Genomic DNA, 10,056 nt, shown 5'->3' with positions numbered 1-10,056 from the left:
TTGTTTTATAACTCTGACATTAATTATGTAGTCTCTGCCACTAATTATAAGTCCCGGACAACCCATTTTCAACTGTTTAGTCTAAAAGGGGTTGTCCACTTTCAGCCAATAATGGTTTGTGTAAGTAAACATTATACAATTTAAAAAAAAAATTCTCTATCAATCCCTTGTGGTTCTCTGATTGCTGTTCTGCTGTAGAAAGTGACCATGTTTACTTCTAGTGGACAGAAATCTGTCCACGGTCATGTGATGTCACACAGGTGCACGGCTCATTATATAACACGGATCTGATTACTCTCTGTGATTTGAGGAGCTGTGCAACTGTGACAGCAAGCAGAGATCTAGAAAACCATGAGAAATTGATACAGAAAGTATATTTCTAAATTTAATAACTTTTCATCACACAAACAATATTATTATAATATTATTTGCTGAAAGTAAACAACTCCTTTATCTTTGCACATCCTACTAGTCGGCTTAGTTTTAGGCCAGATAATAAAATAAAACTACCCAAAAAATTGTGCAAATGTGCTACAATATGGTACATTTGCACAATTTTTTGGGTAGTTTTATTTTCCTGCAATGCCACACTCTTAGTTGTGCAGGTCATAAAAATGTCTAAAAACTATATAAAGCCCTTGATAAAGGTAGCACTTTTTATGCATTTAAGGGCTCATTTACATGACCATTGGGGGGACGTATGTACAGCCACAAGCTTGCGGGCATTACATATGTCCCCCATAGACGGCTATGGAGCACAGGCTCGGTGAGTGTAACAAGCACTTGCTGTACCGAGCCATAGCCGTAAAATGATAGAGCCTACTCTATCTTAGGCGTATTTACGGCTGTGCGGCTATTATGTTCTATGGAGAAGGGGCGAGCAGTGCTCACCCCCTCCTCCTCTCCCGTGCAGCGACATGTGCCCACTATACTACGTCACGTTGGACACACATTTGTGTGAATTAAGCATTAGGAAGGTTTTTGGTTCAGAATGAGATGTATATAAATATATTTCTAAACATAAAGCTACGAAACTACTAACTGTTAAGCAAAACCAGTTCTAAAGATAAGCAGATAAACAATAACCAGTCTGTACCCCTTGGGGCTATAGATGTCCATTACAAACACCTATTATGGAGGAGTATATTTCTAATAGCACAAGCCAAGGACACTGCTGTATAACTGCGAGGCTGGGAACTGACAGAGAAGCAGTGAGTGACTGACACAGAGACTGGAGTGGGGATGACAGGGTTGAATGGAAGTGTCAGGAGTGACATGTTTTGTGTTACAGAAACAAAAAGAGAAAGAGGAAGGACATTTAGGAAGTCTGAACATGGCAGGTGAAAAAGTGGAAAAGCAGAAAGTTTGGCAAACGGTACAAAATTCTGACTGCAACAATTGTCAAAATATCAAAACTCTGTGGAGCTTAAAAAAGGAGGTGACCTTCAATTACAGTGATAAGTAAAACAGATGTCTATCAGGCTGACATTCACATGGTTAGACAAGGCAGGCAGCTTAAACACAAACACGCTCACATTGGCTGATAGCAATGACTAATAACAGGTTTAGCAGCTGAATATCCAAAGCACTTATAATATGTTTGCAAATAACTCCTACTTTAACTTGGCATCTTTGCTACAATATTTTCAGTCCTCCTTAGAAACTGCCTAAATTGAAAGCTGCATCCCTCTGCACCATTTTCGAGTTTTCTATTTTTCTCAAAAATGCTAATTACTATATTTGTCGGCTCTATTTTAGTACCTGAAGAGATTTCGGCAGTGTTTGCAGCTCAGCAGCAGATGAAAAAAAGGCATTTAGGATGTGGATTGCTTTATTCGCTGCTTTATTAAATTTCCACAGATCGAACAGAAACCGCACATTTACCCATTAGACCCATTAGACACCTGCAGTACAAAATGAAGCTGCCCATGAACATTGCCATTTGGATGGGTAATTATTCCATTTGACACTAAGTTCTGGGCACAAATCACTGCTGATTTAGGTTTATTTCCATAATAGGATGTAAATACATTTTACTTCAGATGTTATCACTGTCCAGTTCATTAAGGTGTGACTTTGAAATACAGGCAGTTTCCGCAATCTACAAGCTAATGTTTCTGATGGACTATACCACCTAGACCTTAGTCTGACTGCACATGAACATGCTCAGCCCAAGGATATGGACCCTTATGTTGGTCTGAACTCATGTACTAAACACATTGCACATGATAGGAGTACTGTACTTGCATCATAGAGAAATATGATGCAAAGATTCCCTGTGTGTTGTTACAGTACAAGTGCTGCAGTTTGGCTGACATCATATTACTGCATGTGGGATTGAGGGATATTTCCCTGACATGGGACCTTTGCAATGAATTATGCAAAAAATTCTTTAATTCAATCAATCAAATTCACAGCCTGTTGTATCTGCTCTAATAGTTTATAATGTCAGAAATAACTGCTCTAATAGTTTCTAAAGTCATAAATTCTCCAGCTGGGACACCATGGATTAGCTGTTGATAGGATTTTCACCACAATTTACGGACCCCCAAAAACCCTACCAGCTAGATCTCCATAAGGAGAATTACTACCCAGTATATGGTAATTGAAATTAGTTTTCATTCATGGATAATTTGTTTTACTACCACAGCTCTACAGGGCTTGTGATTTGTCAAGATAAGTCGGAGGCAGTTAAAAAATTTACCATTGCAAATTGTATTAGATCCAAAAATGATTATACAAAAAAAATATTTCTGGGTCAGGACACAGAAGAATAGAGTTGGATAGATTTACTAGTTTCCTAACACTAGAAAGCTATTGGCTGTAGTTCCTTTTCTGCCATTAGAAAGTTCTTGGCTACCACTGAGTCCTTGGCTTCCCCGTGAATGGCAGCTGCCAAATATGTAAACCTCTTAGTTCCTGATCACTGCCTTACTAAGATGGAAACAGGCTGGAATTTATGTCTTCAATTCTACAGTGGCCCAGCTGACGACCATCACACACTAAGCGTGTTAGAATAATTTTACATGCAGCAATGGCTTCTTATCTTAATTGTTGAAGAGCCACAAGTGAATGATTTGATATTTCCCTTAACATTTTGCATAGTCAGACCATGTGTCATCATTTCCACGGTGAAATGCATCCAGCCTGTAGGCAAACAGTTTGTAGAAGAGATTAAAGCAAGAAGGCCATTAAATCACTAGACCTTGAGTCTTGCTCCTGGCTATTTAAAATGTATTATTCCAGGAGCTCTGTGCTCTCCAAAGGCTTGCTGCAACCTTTTCTCTTTTGTAGCTCTACTGGTGCCCATTGATGAAAGCTCCAGAGGAGATCAGCAATGCTAAGATGAAAGAATCCATTGCTGAAGCACAATGTAGTGCAAAGTTGGACTCAAAAGTCACAAAAGGGTCAATGTTACTATTTTTGCCTAAATTTTAAGGCCAAGAATAGGAAGTGAATTTCATAAATGGCAGGTACTTGAAAGAAGAAATAAAAAAAATATCAAAGTATTGTATTTTTTCATAAAATTATGTGCTGTGACCTTGTAGGAAGAAAAAAAAGTCTTGGAAAGGATAATGATAGATTAACAAAACAAAACAATTTTTTACAAGGTCTCAAGTTCTGCCCTTATTCACACAACCTCAGGTTCTCTAATTACTAATAAAATCCACAAAGTGAGCTCAAAGAAATCACACCAAGACAAAGTATGGTATAATATCTAGCACTGATGCGATGTAAGGCTAGGCAGATGTGGGATGCTTTCATTGCGTCACAAAGGATTATACAGAAACTTCCAGTGGGGCAGGACCTTTTCTTGGTTAGTTAAAGATAAAGAAGTAATGTCCATAGTTCATTGGTTAGTAAATTATCACATGGGCATCGCAGACACAAAGGGGGTCATTTACTAAGGGCCCAAATCGCGTTTTTCCGATGTGTTTCCCGAATATTATCGTTTTTCCTTGGATTGCCCCGGGTTTTTGGCGCACGCGATCGGATTGTGGTGCATCAGCGTCGGCATGCACGCAACGGAAAATGGGGGGGGGGCGTCCTAAAACCCGATGGATTCGGAAAAAACGTAGTTAAAAAAAAATGTGTCGCTTGACATGCACTTACCTGCACCCAGCCTAGCTTGGTGAACTCCGGCAGACATCAGCGCAGCAGCGACACCTGGAGGACATCGGGCGCACTACCTGAGTGAGTCGCCGGAAGACACGAATCAGCCGCTGAATCACGAATGGACCGGGTAAGTAAATCTGCCCCAAAGGATCTTTTTTCCCTGGAATTGGTAGTATGGTAAATCAGCTCAAGGAGTCTTACATTCTTATCTGCATAGGAGTGTGTTATCATCCACAGTTGAGCGTCCTCTTAGTTTCAGCATTTAGCAAGCATATAAAAATAAAAGCATTTCCATTAAACATATAACAACACTTCACAAAGGTTTTTCAGACATTCAGACATTCAGTAGAGGGGCTGTAAAACATGAAGGAAACATTTTCTATCTGTTCAGCAAAATCCGCAACTAATATTATGGCTACTAATAAAACTAATTCGCTCATAACACTCCATTCCTCATGCTTTGGATGGAATATGCTAGTGCATGCTCCCCTCGGCCCTACATTATTTTCCCTTGGCATGAAGCTACAGTATCTACTATATGTGCAGGTCAATTATAAAGTCATAAAAGCAGAACAGTAAGAGACATAACGGGCACCATGGAGCTTCACCCATTGATACCGGCTGATCGCCGGAGGTAGTGAAGCTGGACCTGTGCCAGCCGGTTGATCATTAAACAGTTTGAGTCTAATAATGTGTTATGGCAAGTACTTCCATTTTCCCCATTTCATCTTCAGACATTTCTGGCTATATGTTTCAGGAAAATGTATATCCATGTTCTTGCATTCAGATGATCTTAGTGTTGACATTGGAAAGCAGATACATCTATTCCCTAATATAAATTACTTAGAATATCAGAGCTCCAGTATCTCCATGTCATTATGTATTCATGCAGCTCTTCAGTGACTTCAAACATGTCTACATCATCTTATATATATTACTGAAATTGCTCCTTATAACTGCAGGGGTGATCTGATAATAGCCGGTGTATTAAAGAAATCATGAAACCTACATCAACAAGCTACAAACATATAAGTCAGTCCACACAGATCCTAATACATACCTCCCAACCGTCCCGGTTTCGGCGGGACTTTCACGGTTTTTCAGCTGTGTCCCGCCGCCCCGGGAGGTTAAGAGGTTATCACGCTTTCCTCTGCATTGTCCCGGGCCAAGAGACTTTGTCCCGTCTCCTGGTCCCGGGACACACCGGCTGCAGAGACAGAGGAGGCAGCGCGGAGGCTGTGAAGGCAGAGCTCACAGCAGTGCACGGCCCCTCCTTCTCCTCCCCCGGGCCGCCCCCCTCCCCCTGTGTGAGCTGCCGCGGGATGTCTAAGGAGGAATCAACAGGGGGGAGGGGGGGTGTCACCTGGAGATCGTGAGCTCCCAGCACAGAACATGGCACAGCACGGCCCCTCCTCCTCCTCCCCCCCTGTGTGTGCTGCCGCGATCTCTGAGGATGAATCTTCAGGAGGGCCTGCTGCTGTGTGACCCGGAGACCCTCTGCTCCTGAAGCTGTGGAGGGGGCAGCCTGTGTGATGTGTCCCCCCTGCAGAGGCTACAGACATCCATTAGGAGAATCTGCACAGCAGGGATGAGGTAGGACACAGCCTGACCCCCACACTGACCTGTAGCTGTGTGACAGGACACCTCTATCAGGGCTTGTATGGCAGCTTTGTGACATACAAGCCCTGAAATAATCGCAATGTCTTGTGAACCGCCAGACATTGCGATTATTTTTCCCTTCTCCACACCAAGAGGGATATAGCCATCAGTGAGCTATTAACCCCTAGGCGCACCTGGACGTTATACCACGTCCCTGTGGCTAGATACTTAGCGCACCGGGACGTAGTATAGCGTCCCGCTTCTGGCACCGGCTCACGAACAGAGCCGGCACCAGAAGCCGCGGCTGGCAGCTGTCTATCACAGCTGACACCGCGCTGTAACACCCGCGATCGGAGCTGACTCCGATCGCGGGTGTTAACCCCTTACACGCCGCGGTCATGCCTGATCACGGCGTGTTAGGCTGTTCCTCTTCTGGGCAGCCCCGAGGACTGCCAAGTGCCCTGGGGCTGCACAATCTCCCTGGAAGACAGTTTACACTGCTCTACAATGAAGAAGTATTGTAGAGCAGTGTATTGGACTTGAATAAAAAATAAATACATGAAATTATAAGCCCCTAAAATGTCACTTTCCCATAAAAACACTTAATAAAGTATAAAACACACAAAAACACAACCCCCACACACATACATATACCGTATATTCCGGCGTATAAGACGACCCCCCTACTTTCCTGTTTAAAATATAGAGTTTAAGATATATTCGCCGTATAAGACTACCCCTTTTCCAACGCATACAAAACACAGATAAAAATTTTAAAAAAAACTGATTTGAATTTAACATGGTCCTTTTTTAATGTAAATTCTTATGACATGCAGGTATATAGCAGGAAAACTGTCGCTCATAGACATAAGGCATACAACAACATTACCATTACAGCACTGCCCCCAGTAGTATACAGCACAGCCCCCAGTAGTATACAGCACAGCCCCCAGTAGTATACAGCACTGCCCCCAGTAGTATACAGCACTGCCCCCAGTAGTATACAGCACTGCCCCCAGTAGTATACAGCACTGCCCCCAGTAGTATACAGCTTGCCCCCAGTAGTATACAGCACAGCCCCCAGTAGTATACAGCACTGCCCCCAGTAGTATACAGCACTGCCCCCAGTAGTATGCAGCTTGCCCCCAGTAGTATACAGCACAGCCCCCAGTAGTATACAGCACTGCCCCCAGTAGTATACAGCTTGCCCCCAGTAGTATACAGCACTGCCCCCAGTAGTATACAGCACTGCCCCCAGTAGTATACAGCACTGCCCCCAGTAGTATGCAGCTTGCCCCCAGTAGTATACAGCACAGCCCCCAGTAGTATACAGCACTGCCCCCAGTAGTATACAGCACTGCCCCCAGTAGTATACAGCACAGCCCCCAGTAGTATACAGCACAGCCCCCAGTAGTATACAGCACTGCCCCCAGTAGTATACAGCACTGCCCCCAGTAGTATACAGCACAGCCCCCAGTAGTATACAGCACAGCCCCCAGTAGTATACAGCACAGCCCCCAGTAGTATACAGCACTGCCCCCAGTAGTATACAGCAATGCCCCCAGTAGTATACAGCAATGCCCCCAGTAGTATACAGCACAGCCCCCAGTAGTATGCAGCTTGCCCCCAGTAGTATGCAGCTTGCCCCCAGTAGTATACAGCACAGCCCCCAGTAGTATACAGCACAGCCCCCAGTAGTATACAGCACTGCCCCCAGTAGTATACAGCACTGCCCCCAGTAGTATACAGCACAGCCCCCAGTAGTATACAGCACAGCCCAGCATTAAAAAAAAAACTTATATACTCACCCTCCGGTGGCCCCAATGTGCAGCGCTGCTCCCCTGATGTCCGCGCGGCTCATCTTCAGTCTTCCGCGCCGTCTTCTTTCTTCTGCCAGGCGCCGCCATTGATCTTCCCCGGCAGGCGCCTAGTATGATGCGCCGCTGCTGACGTCATACTAGGCGCTGCCCCGGGGAAAAACATGGCGGCGCCTGGCAGAAGAAAGAAGACGGCGCGGTAGGCTGAAGATGAGCCGCGCAGACATCGGGGCCACCGGAGGGCGAGTATGCGCCCCGATGTCTTTTTGAGGCTGCCGGCAGATTTTTGAGGCTGCCGGCAGCCATCGCTGTGAAAACCGGTGTTTTCGCTGCAATATGCAGCAAAGACTTACCGGCTATGGTGAGGGCTCAGCCCGTGAATACACGGCGGGCGGTCGGGATTACCGGCGTATAAGACGACCCCAGACAAGACAGAAGATTTTTCTGTCTTCAAAAGTCGTCTTATACGCCGGAATATACGGTATTTTGGTATGTAACAATCTGTAAAAAAGAATCGTTACTGGACCTGCACGGTAAACGCCGGAGAAAAAAACGCAAAAAAATTTTCCAAAAAAAGATTTTTAATTAATACCTTTTAAAAAAATGCTCTAAAAAGTGATATAAAAAATGTTCTGCACTCTAAAACAAGACCACTAAAAAGAACAACTTAGCATCAGAAGATGGCAATATGAAGAGGAGGTTTTAATTTTTGTAAAAGTATAAAATCATTATAAAACCTATAATTTTGGTATCCTTGGGGACAGGAGAAGGAAACTGGAGGAGGCTGGGGTACAGGAGGAGAAGGCTGGGGGAAAGGAGGCTGGGGGGACACGATGATGCTGGAGGAGGCTGGGGGACAGGAGGAGAAGGCTGGGGGACAGGGGGCTGGAGGACAGGATGATGGATGCTGTGGTACAGGAGGAGGAGGCTGGGGGACAGGAGGAGGAGGCTGGGGGAAAGGAGGCTGGGGGGACACGATGATGCTGGAAGAGGCTGGGGGACAGGAGGAGGAGGCTGGGGGAAAGGAGGCTGGGGGGACACGATGATGCTGGAAGAGGCTGGGGGACAGGAGGAGAAGGCTGGGGGACAGGAGGATGGAGGACAGGATGATGCTGGAGGAGGCTGGGGGACAGGAGGCTGGAGGACAGGATGGTGCTAGAGGAGGCTGGGGTACAGGAGGAGGAGGCTGGAGGACAGGATGATGCTGAAGGAGGCTGGGGTACAGGAGGAGGAGGCTGGAGGACAGGATGATGCTAGAGGAGGCTGGGGGACAGGAGGCTGGAGGACAGGATGATGCTAGAGGAGGCTGGGGGACAAGAGGCTGGAGGACAGGATGATGCTAGAGGAGGCTGGGGTACAGGAGGAGGAGGCTGGAGGACAGGATGATGCTGAAGGAGGCTGGGGTACAGGAGGAGGAGGCTGGAGGACAGGATGATGCTAGAGGAGGCTGGGGGACAGGAGGCTGGAGGACAGGATGATGCTAGAGGAGGCTGGGGGACAGGAGGCTGGGGGACAGGATGATGCTAGAGGAGGCTGGAGGACAGGATGATGCTAGAGGAGGCTGGGGGACAGGAGGCTGGAGGACAGGATGATGCTGGAGGAGGCTGGGGGACAGGAGGCTGGAGGACAGGATGATGCTAGAGGAGGCTGGGGGACAGGAGGCTGGAGGACAGGATGATGCTAGAGGAGGCTGGGGTACAGGAGGAGGAGGCTGGGGGACAGGATGATGCTGGAGGAGGCTGGGGGACAGGAGGCTGGAGGACAGGATGAAGCTAGAGGAGGTTGGGGGACAGGAGGCTGGAGGACAGGATGATGCTAGAGGAGGCTGGGGGACAGGAGGCTACAGGAGGAGGATAGAGGACAGGAGGAGGATAGAGGACAGGAGGCTACAGGAGGAGGGTAGAGGACAGGAGCTACAGGAGGAGGATGGAGGACAGGAGCTACAGGAGGAGGATGGAGGACAGGAGCTACAGGAGGAGGATGGAGGACAGGAGTTACAGGAGGAGGATGGAGGACAGGAGCTACAGGAGGAGGATAGAGGACAGGAGCTACAGGAAGAGGATAGAGGACAGAAGGCTACAGGAGGAGGATGGAGGACAGGAGGCTACAGGAGGAGGATAGAGGACAGGAGGCTACAGGAGGAGGATAGAGGACAGTAGGCTACAGGAGAAGGGTAGAGGACAGGAGGCTACAGGAGAAGGGTAGAGGACAGGAGGCTACAGGATTAGGATGGAGGACAGGAGCTACAGGAGGAGGATGGAGGACAGGAGGTTACAGGAGGAGGATAGAGGACAGGAGCTACAGGAAGAGGATAGAGGACAGAAGGCTACAGGAGGAGGATAGAGGACAGTAGGCTACAGGAGAAGGGTAGAGGACAGGAGGCTACAGGAGAAGGGTAGAGGACAGGAGGCTACAGGATTAGGATGGAGGACAGGAGCTACAGGAGGAGGATGGAGGACAGGAGCTACAGGAGGAGGATAGAGGACAGAAGGCTACAGGAGGAGGATGGAGGACAGGAGGCTAC

This window comes from Engystomops pustulosus, chromosome 6 (assembly GCF_040894005.1).
Source record: "Engystomops pustulosus chromosome 6, aEngPut4.maternal, whole genome shotgun sequence".
NCBI lineage: Eukaryota > Metazoa > Chordata > Amphibia > Anura > Leptodactylidae > Engystomops > Engystomops pustulosus.
Note: the sequence above shows the minus strand (reverse complement) of the source record.